This window comes from Nycticebus coucang, chromosome 12 (assembly GCF_027406575.1).
Source record: "Nycticebus coucang isolate mNycCou1 chromosome 12, mNycCou1.pri, whole genome shotgun sequence".
In the NCBI taxonomy this organism is placed as follows: Eukaryota; Metazoa; Chordata; class Mammalia; order Primates; family Lorisidae; genus Nycticebus; species Nycticebus coucang.
The window spans coordinates 41,469,520-41,486,545 of NC_069791.1; the positions used below are offsets into that span (position 1 = coordinate 41,469,520).

The 17,026-nt window shown below is 34.8% G+C and overlaps 1 protein-coding gene across 3 annotated transcripts in view; it reads right to left on the minus strand.

Annotated features, from left to right (window-relative positions):
* The window catches only part of PIK3C2G (phosphatidylinositol-4-phosphate 3-kinase catalytic subunit type 2 gamma), a 453,317-nt gene extending 437,880 nt beyond the window's left edge, over positions 1-15,437 (minus strand). For 2 of the 3 annotated variants that reach the window (XM_053556309.1, XM_053556307.1), the window contains exon 1: positions 12,015-15,437. The gene's annotated coding sequence lies outside the window, so the exon portion shown is untranslated. Of the gene's footprint in view, positions 1-6,553; positions 6,632-12,014 lie in introns of all 3 variants that reach the window. The other variant, XM_053556308.1, reaches the window with a different exon arrangement.
* Positions 15,438-17,026: the final 1,589 nt, after the last annotated feature.

Consider the following 17,026-nt stretch of genomic DNA (forward strand, 5'->3'; position numbering starts at 1 on the left):
CTCAATTTTTGATACCAGAATTTCTTCTTCAGTAGGTCCTTGGTCTGGGTGATTCGAAGAATGAATCCAGGGACCACAGATCAGTGTTAAGACAGGATTTATTTCACAGAAAAGAACACAGAGAAAAATCACCAGAGCTCCTGACAGAAGGAAAAACACAAGTGGGAAAAAAACCTCTCTTTCTGCTTGGGTTCTTTCTTTCTTTCTTTCTTTATTATTATTATTTTTTGTGTGTGATTTTTGGCCAGGGCTGGGTTTGAACCTGCCACCTCCTTGCATATGGGACCAACGCCCTACCCCTTTGAGCCACAGGGGCCACCCTCTGCTTGGGTTCTTTGTCTAGGGATATACATATAGTCACAAGGGTCCTTTGTAGGTATATTAGGCCCGGACTTGGTAACAAATGAATGGATACAGTCTCTTCTGCTGGGGCAATATGAAAGAGTGCATTAATGAATGGATACAGTCCCTTCTGCTGGGTCAAGGTGAACAAACTCATTAATGAATGCATACAGTCCATTCTTGAAACTGGCCATGCCTAGGAAACTTACATGAGATTGACCAGGCCAAGGAAATGACGGGTCCCCCTGAATGCGGGAACCCTGTATCACCCTTGGACCTGCGAAATGGTCACAGGGGAGTAGCAGCCAGAGAAAAGCTCTCTAGGTCCAAGGGCGGTTCTGGGCTTGGCCCTGGCAGCAGCGCGGGCTGCGCGTGTCTCCCTTAACTAACTAGGGATCCGCGGGCTTTAGCTGCCGCGGTCCTCTCTGCGCCCTTGGTTCTCCAGCTCTGCCTCCCCTGGTATCTGCTGCGCCACCGCTGGGGCTGAGCTGCAGAAGGCGCGGCAGGTCCTCCCGGGTAGGGGGCGCTGACCAAGCCCCGTGCACCTGCCTGTATCAATATGACCAGATACGGTGAGCACATATCCTAATTCTTTAAAAATAAAAACAAAATATGCCCACGTGTTTCTCCATCCTCAAACCCGCTGGTTAAAGTGAACTGCTCAAGTTTGTGAAAGTTAAGACCTAAGCACTCCGTGTGCATTTTTTTCTTTTACTCAGGTTTGTCTCTTTGAGGTATCCAGAAAGTGCGCACTGCTTTATGGCTTACAGGTTTGCAAATGAGTGAGATCAAAACTGAGATTTACAATCTGGTGAGTAAGGAGCAGATGATAATGTGTGGCTAACTCTTCCCTTAAAAATGAAAGAAAAGTTGAAGCCACCGGATTGATGATTGGGTAGGTTTTATCACTAATCATTGTAGGTTACCACACTGGCCAGATAAATTAGAATATAGACCATGAGTAGCAGTGATGAACGAGCTGGAATTGCGCTGTGGACATTTGGGATATACATGAATACTTCCAGTCTTTCAAGAATAGGATTGTACTCTAGCTACAGAGTGCAAGGTCCCTGGGCTGGTTTCCTTTATGGGTGCACTAGATAAAACCCTTTTACTTTCTTTTCTTGTACTTCCGATCTTGCTTTTTTCTTTATCTAAACTAATTTTGAGGCATCTGTTCCTTTCTGACTTGTATGACAAATGTGTATGTATGTGCACATATCAACCCTCCTTCCACAATACAGAATCTGTGCTTTATTCACCTCCTCTTTCTTCTTGACTATGATAAGGATCAATAAATATTTTTAAACAACTGAGATCTTGATCCTGCTTCTGGTCTTTCCTATTTCCACACATGTATTGTGTTATTTTTACTTTAACTACATGCATGTGTAACACATTGCGTTATTTATTGACATTTCTTTCTTTATCCATTTTGTTGCTCACTGGAGAAAAACCTGAGACAGCAAGGAAAAAAAATGCCTATTCCATAAAATGTTTTAGCCTAACTTTTAAAATGCTCTTTTTTTTTCTTAACACACAGTTTGAATTCGTATTTTTCTTGAGATATCGTTTATGTGCAGTGAGAGACATAAGTGCACAGCTTGGCGAGTATTGAAAAGTACATAGACCTGTCTCATCTTGCCAAAATATAGAACATTCCATCATCTTAGGGAACATTTCCTTATGTGTCTTTCAAAATAATCCCCACCCCTCCTCTGAGAGGCAATCACTGTACAAATTTATATTCGTGGGGTTCAAGACATGCTATCCCCAAATATGGCAACTTGACCTTTGCGAAACAGCAGAAGCAGCAAGCTTACTCTTTGGCCTTCCTTCTCCCCTGAAGCAGGTCATAAAAGAATTCGCTGCCCTTTCTCTGAAATAGATCGTAAGACTTCATTGGAGAAGTATAGCCTCCTCATACCCAGAGGAAAGAAACGGAATGTCCTTGTCTCTAAAGACACCAGACACAGTTGAATCTGAGCAAACAGGCCTTGCTAAATCTCCCTGTTCCCTCCTCCCTCCTCCCATCCCGCCCATTTACTACCGTTTGTTAGACCACACCTTTCTGTCCTTCAACCACACTTCCGCATGACTATCCTCTTCTTCATGAAACTTAACATAAAGATACATAAACATCCCTGTTTCCCTGGGTCTTCAGTTCTGACAGCTCCTGCCCCATGTAAAACTTTCATTAAATAAATGTATACGATTTTCTCTTATTAATCTGTCTTTTATTACAGGCGCCTCAGCTATGAGTGTTGTGATGGGTGAGGAAAAGATATTGCTTTTCCTCCTCTGTGCTATCATATATTATTTTCATCTTTATGGATCTTCTGGATTATGCCGTCTTGTGTGAAGAGTCTTTAATATGCTCTGGCTGTGGGTGAATGTACTGGTGTCTTGATGTGATCATTTTGGGCTTGATTATAGTGGGGCAAGGAGTGGGGGAAGGACTAGACCAGCCCTCCTTGTTGAGCAAAATTGAGTCAGGAATTTTTACTATATCATTTCTACAGCTTCAATTACATCCTGTACATAACTTGTACTCTGTTCAGAGCACTGCAATAACATATCTCTACATTTGTCTGAGAGCTAAAATTATTGATTTGGTTCTGAATATTCGGTATACTTAATTTAAAACCTTAATATTTAAGAAGTTATGTCTTTTTTGACTGTATATTTCTTTTCTGAAATATCCCTTTTCTTAAAATAACTCAAATTCAGGAAAATACAAAGAATAAGTATAATTTATACATTGGAAAATAATTGAGTAGAATCAATTGCATTGAAAAATGGGCGGCACCTGTGGCCCAGTCAGTAGGGCGCTGGCCCCATATACTGAGGATGGCATGTTCGAACCTGGCCCCAGCAAAGGGCAACAAAAAATAGCCAGGCGTTGTGGTGGGCACCTGTAGTCCCAGCTACTCAGGAGGCTGAGGCAAGAGAATCTCCTAAGCCCAGGAACTGGAGGTTGTGACGCCACAGCACTCTACCAAGGGCTATAAAGTGAGACTCTATCTCAAAAAAAAAAAAAAAAAAAAAAGACAAATGGATTATTAGTAGAAAGATGAATATTATTGAAATGTCACTTGTAATTTTGGCACCTTCATTCCTCTCTTAAGATAAATTCTAAGCTAATTTTCAATCCTCCCCAATCGTCGTAACAAATGGGTATGTATGCATATTTTATAAGGCATTGTAAATTGAGACTATAGAAAAGTCTTGATCTATGCCCACTAATCCAGGAGCAGATTAACAAGCTGTAGTATATGTATACCATGGAATACAATACTATTCAGTCATTAAAAAAGATGGAGACTTTACGTTTTTTGTATTAACCTGGATTGAGTTGGAATATGTTATTCTTAGTAAAGCTTCACAACAATGGAGAAGCAAGAATCCTATTTACTCAATTCTAATATGAAGGTAGTAGATGATATAATACAAGAGGGAGCACAGGAATAAGGATGCAGGGAGAGGGCAGGGGTCACCATATATGGCACACCTCTTGGGAGCCGGACACAATTATAAGAGGGACTTTACCTACCAAATGCAATCAGTGTAACCTAATTCTTTGTACCCTCAATGAATCCCAAACAATAAAAAATTAAAAAAGAAAAGTCTTACTCTAATGAAAACCAAGTAATGATCTTTTTTTTTTTTTTTGAGACAGGGTCTCACTTTGTCACCCCCGGTAGAATGGCATGGTGTCACAGCTCATAGCAACGTCAAACTCTTGGACTTAAGGGATTCTCTTGCCTCAGCCTCCCAAGTAGCAAGTCACAATAATTTTGAATAAACTAAACATCTTTGTTACATATTTTAAGCAAAATAGACTAAGTAAATGGTATCATATAATATAAATAAGATGACTCTTCAGATATTTAAGTGAAGGATCTACGGCTTCAATCTTACAGATATTCTGAAGTATAGGGCATGTGAGAGATAATTCCACAAAAGTAAGAGTTGGGCATGATATGGAATTTGGAGTTCTAAAGGCTGCACTCAATACATTTCACAGAATGAGTTTCAGGTATGTTTATAGTCATCTTTTAATATTATCACACCCTTACAGTTGTGTTAGAGATGTACTTACAGTTTGCAAGATATAACAACTGGTAAACAACTATACTTAAATAGGCAAAATAACTCTCAGCATATAAATGATAATGAATAAAACTTCTAATTTTTCCAAAAAAAAAAATATTAGTTTACTGAGTAAATGGACTTTTCTCTTTTAAATATAATATTTTCATTGGACCGTTGAATAAATTCTTTTTGCTGAGATAAGTAAATAAATATGCTATAATTTTTCACAATCTCAGGCAACATCATAAATGTTCTCCATCTGTCTTTGCTCAGAAAATAGATAATTTACTGTAGTCAAAATTTATTACTTCTATAATACCACATATATTTTACTAGGCAACTCTATATGGAAAATTCAAAAATTAATAGAATTCTACTTTCTTCTCTGAATAAATTCTGATTTTTTTCTGTTCTTGTTTCAAGTTTCCCCATATGCTTATTAAAACATAAGATTTTTATAACCCCAGAAATAGTTTTAAAAATCACTGAAAGATCACAAATTTCCATAATAATTTTGCGTATTAATTCCCTGATTTTAACATCTACTTTGAATACAATAATAATTGTATGTTATGAAATGTTATTCAAATTCATTAATAAATGACCTTTATTAAAAGTCAAAAGAGAAATTGGTATTTTCTCATGTAAAATGGCCTACTTTTCCAACATAGCCCTTTATATTTTTGTCTATTTTAATATTGCAATCTCTAAATTGTTGAGCTAATAATTTCCCTAGACAATTAGTTAGGTCGCAGATAAAGGAAAATATTTAGAGTTTTAAATACTAGCAAAGAAAGGGCAATAGGCCGTTTATTTGATTTGAATACCCACTCCGTGTTTCCAAAATTGCAGTTAACTTGAATGTTAATGAATGCACATCTGCTTTGTTTTCTGGTGGAAAGCAAACCTGCCCTTTCAACTATTCTAGAGCGCCACCTTCTGGAAACAAAAAACTTCTCTAAATGTCAAGTAGCAGTTCTTGATTGTGGGTGTAAGTACCAAGTATGACCTAGTACTGAGAAAAATAATGCCTCATGAAAATTCTATATTCTTTTTAATCAAATATTATGATAGCCCCAGAGAATAAAGTTAAAGCATGTAATAATTTGCAACAAATTAAGAATAATTAAAAAATTTGTGATTGCAATACTAGGAATACAATTCTGTCAATTTCACTTTTTCTTTGATATAATTAACAACATTGTTCTCCTTCCATAATATGGAATATTTATCCAGTATTAGCATGGAGAAATCTGTAACAGCATTGCTAACTAACATCTTTATGAACGCAGTGAAGTTTAACAGTTCCAGGTAATACGTTTTACATGAATTAAGGAATATTTTGTGTTCCTAAAACAGGGGGAAATCTGACTCTGTCTAATCAATTCTAACTGCATTGAGTGAGTTAAATCTATAATTAGTTAGAGTTCAAATCTGAGTCTAGGGCATTCTATCTTTACTACTATCGTTTCTGAAATTTCACCTTTGTGAAATGTAAGGTGTTTCTGAAGTTTCGCTTTTTCATGAATAAAATTAGCAAATCTTTAAATTCCTAATTCCTAATTTCTAGTTCTGATTGCTTGAAGACTATTGAGAGATATGCTAGTCAAATAATCTTAATGGTATTGTGCAGGTGTTTGTTATATCACAAGGAGCAAATTTATAGTACATGAGCAACCACTCCTGCCAGTCATGAAAATTACTAATAGATTTTGGTTTTATTTCTAGCTAGGCCAGAAAGCAGTTTATAAAATAATGTGCTCCACAGAGCTATTGTCAATTGAATAGAGTTCATTGGTGAGATACAGTTTACTGATTATCCAGGGCCTACAGGCGTCATGAGAAGGATGGAAATGAAAATATTTCTAGTACAAGTAGGAGAGACAGAGAAGAAGGGTAATATCAATTTTATGGGAAAGGTGACAATGTAGTTACTTTACCAACATAACTTAAGTAAGTAAATAGAGCTTATAGTTTCAAACTACTTTCAATTAAACTCCACTATTAGTAATTCATTCCATTAAAAATAAGTTATTGTTCAACATAAATGTCCTTGAAAGGTCAAAAACATAATAGCATTCAAGTATTCAATAATGTTATCATCTTTATTTCTTACATCAGTCTTAGGTGGTGGTAGGGAGAAGGAAGTATCACAAACTTCGGAGCTCCGTGTGCAGTCCAAAGAGAAAAAATGCTATTGGAAGATAAAATAACAGATGGATGACACTGTTTAAGAAAAATCCAATGACCTTCAAGCCTGTTAAGCATCAGATACTGTTTTGTGTACTTCCAACACAGATAATATGTGCTGGAGTTCTAAAAATAAAAAGCACCTCAGTGGGTCAGAGAGAGGTACATAAATGGAAGTGATTGTAAGTTTTTTATTTAATTATCGTGACTGCAAGAGAATAAAAACGTAGGAGAACTTGCAAATAAAACAAATTTATATTGAGAAATAAATTTAAAAAACAATGCATAAAGGGTCAAAGTAGAGACGAAGTAAATTTCCCAACAGAGATATATGAAAAGAACAAGACACAATCCAAAATATTGTCTGTAGATATAAAATGAGAACTTGACATACAAAAGAATATGTTGATCTTAAGGAGAATTCATTAGTAACAGAAAAACAAAAATCAGCCACAGATGCAAAGTTGAGGAAACTTATCCAAATATTGCCCATGTTGTTAGGGTGGTGCAGTGATGGCTCGAGGTCATCACTGAAATAACTGAGGCGAGAAAGAACAAAGTAAAGTTAGCAAGGAAGGGAAAGTTTAATTGAGTGGTTTGTAGAGCAAACTGGGCCTCATCCTACAGACAGCATGGAGAGCGCAGTGCCGGATTTTATACACAATTTTTGAGGGGTGTCAGCTGCTTCTTGGAAATTCCCAGGGTCTTGATCAACTCTGTTCTCTTAACATGTGCCCATAACAATTTGTATCAATCTGTCCATATCAGAAGGTCCCAGGGACATTAATCAGTTCCTGAAAACAACCAGCTCCCCCAAACAACCCACTTGCAGGGTGTGGCACCTGCAAGGTCTTGATTAGCCCCATTCCCATAACTTGAATGTTAATGAATGCACATCTGCTTGCAGGCCTGAATGCAGACCTCACCAAAACAGCCAAACAGCAGGCCCAAATCACCAAATCACATTCACCATCCACCCTGCTCATGTCTGACTAACTGCCTGGCCTGACAATGTTAACAGGTAAAGCTGATTTTAGTTTTAAGCTGGTTGTAGGGAAAAAAAAGAGAAAGAGAGATTTTACAGATTTCTGGTCTTGTATAATTTATAGTCTGGGTACCGCTTACTTGAGACACTGCTTCATCTAAGAACTTGAGTCCTTCATGAGGACTTGAGCCTTTTCCCTGGGTCAGCTGTGCTTTCCTCAGCATCTGTTCCTGTCTCAGGTGCCGACTCCCAGCCACCATGTCCTTAGCTTATAATCCAGGTGGTTAGTTTCTGTTTCTTGACGATTCTCACTCATTTGAGTCTCACTCATTTTGATTATCCTGGCTCCCTCTTCCTATGTAGGTTGGGCATGCCACAAAAGAGAAGTAAGTCCTCACATGTGGTGGGAGAAGGAAAGGGAGTATTTCAAGCAGTATAATTCCATATTCTAAATCTGGGTTTCCTGTTTTTCTAGTTATGGGAGATATCAATAAATGTTCTGCCTGCCCCTCCAAAAATATCTTTTCAGAAAACAGGGCTTCTAAGATTTCCCTCTTAGACATCAATAATGAGCCCTGGCATATTAAAAGCTGTGAGAAGTCCTGCAGGGAGGAAGCACATTTCTAGAATTAATTGAATACACATTAGGTTTTACACAGCATATTATTTTCCTTCATCAGATCATTGTGATACTGTTTGGGAGATTCTGAGATACACTATCTTCAATGTAAAAGTAAATACTTCTTTTATTTTTGCCTTTTCCATTAAGTACTCAAATTATAACATTCCTGTTTTTTACACATCAGTCTGCCAAGCAAGCATTTAAATTACAATTTGAGTCTTCATATAAGTCTGTCTGGGAGGAGAGACTGCTCTAGATCTGTCCACGGAGAATTCCAGTCTGCATGACAGTCACGTTGCCTTAGTAAATTAGTAAGCTGGACTCAGCTTTCTAATCAGATTTATAATCAGAAGGACTGTGTGTTCTACTGAGAAATGAATCTACTTGTGATAGGCAGGAAACATCAATTTTCTAAGTCTGCGATGGTATTAAGTTTTCACTGAATCTCAGTATATTCAAATAGTTACATCTCACTTTGTAGCCACCTAGTGGGCGGCCAGCTACCATGCATGAGAGGCAACCTAGTGTCCCCTGGAAGATTTGCTCTGGCCCTCACTTTTGCCAGCTGTGAGTTGATTATGCAAGAGGTCATTAGGGCACTGTTCTTACAAGCTCAGTGAATCTTATGAAGGCCTTGAATTAAAACAAAATGAAAATTCCTGGAGATTTACCTTAAATTAAAACAAAATTTCTGGAGATTTACAATTAAAATTTATTTCTTGGTTAAAAAACCTTAACTTCTACTAAAGAATAATATATTTTATTCTTAAAAAAATCTATCAAAATTTTTGAAATTATAAAAACCACTAACTATCTAGGTTTTGAGGAAAGTTATACAGTATTAGGGGAGTGTGCTGGTAAAATTCCTCTAGGTAGTCCATAAACTGTCACTATATTTTAACTCTAAAACCCAACCTGCAAATTTATAAATAGGAAAATAAGCTAATGAAATGAAAAGAATTATAACAATATTTTAATATCAAAATGATATGTAATAGTGAAAAATTGGAGCAATTACCATCCAACTACAAGGAAATGGTTAAGCAAATAATGGTGTATTAGATAACAGGCATCTTATATCAGCATTAAACTTGTAAGTATGAGGAATATGTACAAACATGAAAAAGAATCGTAAGTTAAACAGGCAGTACATCAAATTGTACAGTGTAATGACAATTAATAAAATGTGTCATTTAGTAAGTAAAGCTTATATGGGAACACTGAAAAATGGATGACATTATCTTCTACTGGTGAGGATATAGTAGTTTTTGTTGTTTTTGCTCTTAAAGCATTTTGGAGTAGTTTAAGAAAAATATAAACATTTTAAATGGAGTAAATGAGTGGTACAAAAATATTCTCATAATGTCTAACCATTTTATGATAAAATATTGAAATGTAAGTAAATCTATGGAGTATATGTCCTTTCAGTGTTTAATTATATCACAATGAAATCAGAGTGTGTAAAATGCAGGTGCCATCTTTGAGATAAAATGGGAATTCACTGGAAATAGAGGTTGTTAAACACAAATATTCTCAAGTCTAAAGTATATGTAATGAAATTTGATGTGTTTACTTGTCCATTAAGAGATTTCCTATTTTTTTTCTGGCTCACAGTGCCTTCCCCATGGAGGCGTCTCTAACACATAGACACACATCACTTATAGTACTGTTTAGTTCACATACTTTATCATTTGAACCTCACAAAAATTCTGTGGAACAGATTGGGTGTATGATAATGCATCCTGTTTACAGTTGGTAAATTGAGAGCTAGAGAGAATATAGGACTTGTCGGGGGCCACATAGAAAGAACTATAAAGCTAGAATCTAGCCCATATCTTTGACTTCAAGAAGAATCTTTTATATTAATCTTGCTGATATAAAGCTGGTACTTTCTTGCTTTCCAGATACCATCAGTATACCCTCTGTGTTACATTCTTTGTATTTAACCTCATATTGTCATACATTATTTTGAATTATTCAAAAAAATCAATGCTTATTGTTACAAAGATATTGTAACTTCTTGAGTAGAAGACTGGATTTTCCCTTTAGCTCCCTTTCACAGTTGGGAGAAATTTGATAGCATTACAGGAAAGCTTAAGATATACCTGATTAAATGATTGGAAATTCAGTTACTTTCCTGAGTTGGTTAACATTTTAATTTACTTGAAAATCACTTTTCTTGATAATGTAAGAGAATAGACAAAACTATCTGATTCATGGGTCTCCTGGACTAATGTAGTTCTGAGACCCAGAAAACAGCTCAGAATTCCACCAAAAGTAAGGTAAAGTTCATGATTAGCAAGTCACAGAAAATTACCAAATTTTCCATTTCATTATACTTTTTTAGTAATCCACTAAGAATCTTCAGGATTTTATTATTTATTTTGCCTAACATTAAATTTTATAGTTTATCTTCTAACGGTTTGACCAGACCTAACTATACTGAAATTATTTTAGGATTCTTTTATTTTCTTTCTAGGCTCTGGTATTAAATTATGATAATCTTATTTCGTCTGGGGAAATAGCAGTTAGTTTTCTACTCTCTTGTATACTAAATATTATGCAATTTGGAGGGAAAAGACTTATTCTTCAAGGCATTTTCTTTAGTACATAATTTTTTTTGGTTTGATTTGATATCTTCAATTTAGCAAGATCATTTTGAGAGCTAATGTTCTTTCATCACTATTTTATACTAAACTCTTATAATACAGCCTACATGTCTCATAAGTATTATCATACTATTCCTTGAACTGAAATTGTCACTTCATTCTCTCCAACTGAATATAGGCTCTTGAAGGCAAGGATTGAGTCATAATTTTCTTAGTATTTCTTTTATCTGTTATAATACCTAGCACATAAACTTCCCCAGGATATTTAATAAATATTTTACATAGTAAGTTCCTTTTAAATATTTTCCCAAGCTTTTAGTCTTTTTGTGTTAATTTTGAATAAACATTTGATATTATTAAAATAGCAAATTAAGTATGAAATACGGTATCACGCTTAGAAGTTCTGTCTTTGAAATTCTATTTGAAAATGGAGGAATTATAGGTAGTGGGAGTGTGAATTAAAAATGAAAGCTCATTTCATAAATTAAAGAGATTTAAAAAATCTAAATTGATGGCTTGGTAATAAGGACTTTATTTTTTCACTACTTTGTTTCTTGAGAGGTTAGCAACAACTCTAATTACTGTTATTAACTATGCATGCTAACTGTGATTAAATGTCTCTAGTTATCTATGTTTTTGATGTTTATTTTACTGTCTTCTTTCTTTGAATTCTAACTATAATTTAGACCAAGTGAGATAGTGACCCTGACTATCGTTTGCTCTTTCTGGGTTTTTTAGTGCCATCTCAAAAGAAGAGGTTTAAACAAATATCTTCAACAGTTAAATTATTGTACTCAATTATTCTTGCTTTTCCCTGTTCTCTCAACAATTTTTTTAACTAGATTTTTTAGATCTTGAGCTGATAATAGCAAAAGAGAGTGAGATTCTTAATAATAGCAAAGTTTTTAAGAGAAGTTTCTAAAAGTCCTTTTATATCATTGATCCCTATCCCAGTCTAGTTTTAGGGAAACTATCATCGAAATACAAAAAATATTATATATATAATATATATACACATGCATAAAGGAAAACTTTGCTTATGGAATTCAAACTCCACTTATGAATTCATAATTCAAAATTTTATGACTATATAAGTCAAACATTTCTGATGTTTAAAAACTTCACTACAGGTGTATTCCAAACCCACTGTATGTATATTCGTATTACCTACCTCGTAATTTCTCTGAGTTATTTCTCTTGCCATTGGAAATGCCAACAGGGCTTGCTCAGAAGCTCATTTCATGTTTAATGATTTACTATAACACTATAAAAAAGGAGTTCTGGTCACTGTTGATTTTATCTTATCAGTTGCTACACAAATAAAACTACATGTTCCCATGATTTGTTGGAGCCCTTTGAGTGATTGATAAAATCAGTTTTTCCAATCTCTTCCGTTAACACTGATATTCCCACATTGAATTTACACATGTAAACTGTCACTAGTAATAATCTAGTTATTTAAATTTCCCCCTTCCCTAACTCCAAAAGATCAATGATATAAAAGGACTTTATATCCTTTTAGGGATCAATGATATAAAAGGACTTTAAGAAACTTCTCTTAAAAACTTTGCTACTTTTTAAGAATCTCACTCTCTTTTGATATTATCAGCTCAAGATCTAAAAATCTCGTTGAGGATTAGCAGAGATGGAATTAAAAGTGTAAGTTGTAACTTTGTCATACACTTTGTCAGAAGATTAATGGCTGAAATTTTCTGTTAAGGTAAAGAGTCTAGGCTATGCAGCAGTTCTCAGAACTTTTTGGTGTCGAGACTCTTTTAAGGATAAAAACCTCTAGAGAAATTTTGTTTGTATGGGTTTTCTCTGTTTAGATTTGCTGTATTAGCAATTGAAATTTAAAAAATTTAAAATATGTATTCACTAATTTATTTTAAAACAACAATAAACTATTATTGGAAAAGTAAATGGCACATTTTAATGAAAAAAAGCTGTGTTTTCCAAAGACAAAAAAGAAAAATGAGAATATAAGTATATTTTCACATTTTGACAAATTTATTAGTATCTAAGTTAACAGGAAGATGGATTCTGATACCTGCATCTGAAGTCAGACTGTTGTAACATATTGTTTTGAATCCAGGCATACACAGATATGGAGTTGGAAAGACATATTTCTGTCTTGTATAAAGAAATATTTCAGATCCTTGTGGACAACATACTTTGATATTACAGTAAAATTCATTAAGTGATAGTTTTCTAAATGTTAGTTGCAACGTGAAATCTATAACACTAGTAAACTTTTCACATGCTATCTCATTAAAATTTATTGGTTTATCTTGTAATAGATTTTTTACTTATGCATTATCTTGTAACATCAAACATTATTTAGAAAATACTAATTTACTGAGTTATGCAATGATGTAAATCAGCAGTTCTCAACCTGTGGGTCAAGACCTCTTTGGATAGTATTAAAGGTTGGCAGCATAAGGAAGATTGAGAACCACTGATCTAAATGTTGACACATTTTTTTTGTATAATATCCCCAAGCAAATCACATGTGTTGATATTACTACTGACCTAAATCTTTAAGTATTGGGAATATACAACACTCACTGATGGATACAGTTTTCACAAGCTTTTGTTTCAAATATTGTTTTTGGCAACAAATAAAGTTAATTGTTTTCCTCGAAGTGATAAGTTTACTTACTTTATTTTTGAGAATATCAAATACTCAATACCCAACTTGAATAGCCATAGTTTATCTGTCAGTCATTCCTTTAAATAGAAATGGTATTCTTTAGAAGAAGGCTAGTTGAGCTTTTGATTCAACCAATTGAACGCTTACGTTTCATAGAGACAATTTACGGAGTTACACAGTTTAATTCTAGAGACAATCATTACTCTCTGATATGCAACAAAAGTACTTTATGTTAAAACAATTTGCATTCAGGGGTTGAGTTTTTATTTAAAACTTGCATTGCTTCATCACATTGTATACTGCTTTAATTTTTAATGAAACTGAGTTTACTGTCCCTGTGTGTCAGTAAGGAATACAAAAACCACTAAAAATACTGGGAGCCACTTCCTTGATTGTGTTAGCAGGTTTACAGTGAAATTTGTACTATCAGCACAAATGTCAACACAGTGAAAAGGCAAATAACATCTTGTACTTTTATGAAAATAGTTTGACCTCATGGACCTCACCGAAGATATTTGAGAACTACTAGTCTAGTGAAAAGAGCTTTAATCCAAAATAAAAGTCTAGTGAAAAGAGCTTTAATCCAAAAATCCCACTGGGTAGCTCAACTTATTTTTTTAATTTCATGTAAATATCTTGAACTTTTAACCTCTTAATGTTAGTTTTTTCATCTATAAAATCTAAGAAAATTAAAAGGTTAATAGATAGTCAATTTTCTCAGACTACTCATATGCTATGATGTTATTAGAAAATGTGTACATGTCTGTATAAACATGGGCCTTATTATAACTAACTAAATAAACGATTTACCCTAGAACCCACACAGCTTAATTACTGATGTGTTTTTTTGTTATAACATGGTGATGAATATTACTGATAATTCCTAAACATTTCATGAAGTTGGTGGAATGTGAGAATGCTGTATCTACATGGTAACTTGCTTTGTTTCAATATTAGTAATTAGAAATAGGGTTACATTAAAGTGGGAAAGACTCCCTATTTAACAAATGGTTCTGGGTGAACTGGCTGGTGACCTGTAGAATACTGAAACTGGACCCTCACCTTTCGCCATTAACAAAAATTGATTCTCACTGGATAAAAGATTTAAACTTAAGACACAAAACTATAACGATACTAGAAGAGAGTGTGGGGAAAATACTCGAAGAAACCAGCCTGGGAGAATATTTTATGAGGAGGACCCCCCCATGCCCCCAGGCAATTGAAGCAACACCAAAAATCCATTACTGGGATTTGATCAAACTAAAAAGCTATTACACAGCCAAGAGCACACTAAGTAAAGCAAACAGACAGCCTTTAGCATGGGAGAAGATTTTTGTAGGTTATGTTTCCAACAAAGGTCTGATAATTAGAATCCACAGAGAACTCAAATTAATCAATAAGAAAAGAATAAATAACCCCATTTCTAAGTGGGCAAGAGACTTGAACAGAATCTTCTCTGATGAAGACAGGCACATGGCCTATAAACACATGGAAAAAAATGCTCATCATCTTTAATCATCAGAGAAATGCAAATAAAAACCACTTTGAGATATTATCTAACTCCAGTAAGATTAGCCCACATTACAAAATCCCCAGTGTACAGATGTTGGCATGGATGCAGAGAGAAGGGAACACTTCTACACTGCTGGTGGGAATGCAAGCTAATATAACTTTTTTGGAAAGAAGTTTGGAGAACACTCCAGGAATTAAAAGTAGACCTACCTTTCAATCCTTCAATTTCTATACTAGGTATATACCCAGATGATCAAAAATCATTTACAACAAAGACATTTGCACTAGAATGTTTATTACAGCCCAATTCATAATTGCCAAGACCTGGAAACAGCCTAAGTGCCCACTGACCCATGAATGGATTAACAAATTGTGGTATATGTATGCCATGGAATACTATGCAGCCATAAAAAGATGGAGATGTCACATCTTTTATGTTTTCCTGGATGCAGCTGGAACATACGCTTCTTTTTTTTTTTTTTTTTTGTAGAGACAGAGTCTCACTGTACCACCGTCCGGTAGAGTGCCGTGGCGTCACACGGCTCACAGCAACCTCTAACTCTTGGGCTTACGCGATTCTCTTGCCTCAGCCTCCCAAGCAGCTGGGACTACAGGCGCCCGCCACAACGCCCGGCTATTTTTTGTTGCAGTTTGGCCGGGGCTGGGTTTGAACCTGCCACCCTCGGCATATGGAGCCGGCGCCCTACTCACTGAGCCACAGGTGCCGCCCCTGGAACATACGCTTCTTAGTAAAGTATCTCAAGAATGGAAAAAGAAAGTATCCAATGTACTCATTACTACTATGAAATCAATATATAATCATCAACACATTCATACAAATGGTAAAACATAACTATAGTCCAGAAAGGAGAAGGGAAGAGGAGAGAGAAGCAAGGGGAGAGGGAAGGTGGGAGGCGGGAGGGTATTTGGGGGGATCTCAACTAATGTGCATGATGCAACGATACATTTCAAAACTACTAAGAAAAAAGTATAATTGTCTTACCACAGCAAATAAGTAAGTGAGGTGATGGATGTGTTAATCAGTTCTATGTAAGTATTTAACATTGTATATCAGATCAGTACACTGAACCCCATAAATGCATCAATGTACACAGTTATGACTTAATAAAAAAAATAAATAAATAGGGTGGTGCCTGTGGCTCAAAGGAGTAGGGTGCCGACCCCATATGCTGGAGGCGAGGGGTTCAAACCCAGCCCCAGCCCAAAACTGCAAAAATAAATAAATAAATAAATGAATAAATAAATATAAAAATAAATAAAAAATAATGTGTTATGTTTTTCCATTTTTTATTAAATTGAAAACTCAATGTGTCCATTCTTCAAATACACTGAAATAATGCAAAAATGGTAGTAATTGCATTCTCAAGTTAATTGTATTTTCTTTCTAAATGTGGTTTATTATTATTATTGTTATTTTTTTATATGTTCAGTACAGGTGCAACCATTGCAACCATTGCTTTTTTGTTAAATTTTTTTTATTTTTATATATACATGTGTTTATTAGGTTTCCAATCTTTTGCCTTCACAAAATTAAAAAGGCTTAAATTTTAATAACAATAACAATGTTTAAAATAAGGACTAGAAACAAAAATCTTGTAAAGAATGAATGAACACAAATACATTCAGAAAAGGAATCAGACAATACTACATCAAAATATTAAGCAGTAATGATAATAATAATGCAAAGAAAGTAACATTCACATTGTCAAATGAGAGTATGCCTATTATAGAATGCTTTGAGGCTCAGCATGGAGTCATCAGTTAACTTCCTATTATTTTTTTAAAGTCTCAAAAAATAGATAACTAATATTTATAAATAAAAGTAACAGATAATTTCGAAAAACAGATCATGCCAAATCTTATAGACAATAGAAAAAGAAAAAATGCTTCAAAATCATTCTACCTGATCTGGGTAGATGGCTTTTTAATAATAATATGGTTTATTATTAAAAAGAATTTCTAAAACTTCTGCACCTGTGCTATTCTCTTTGATGGGA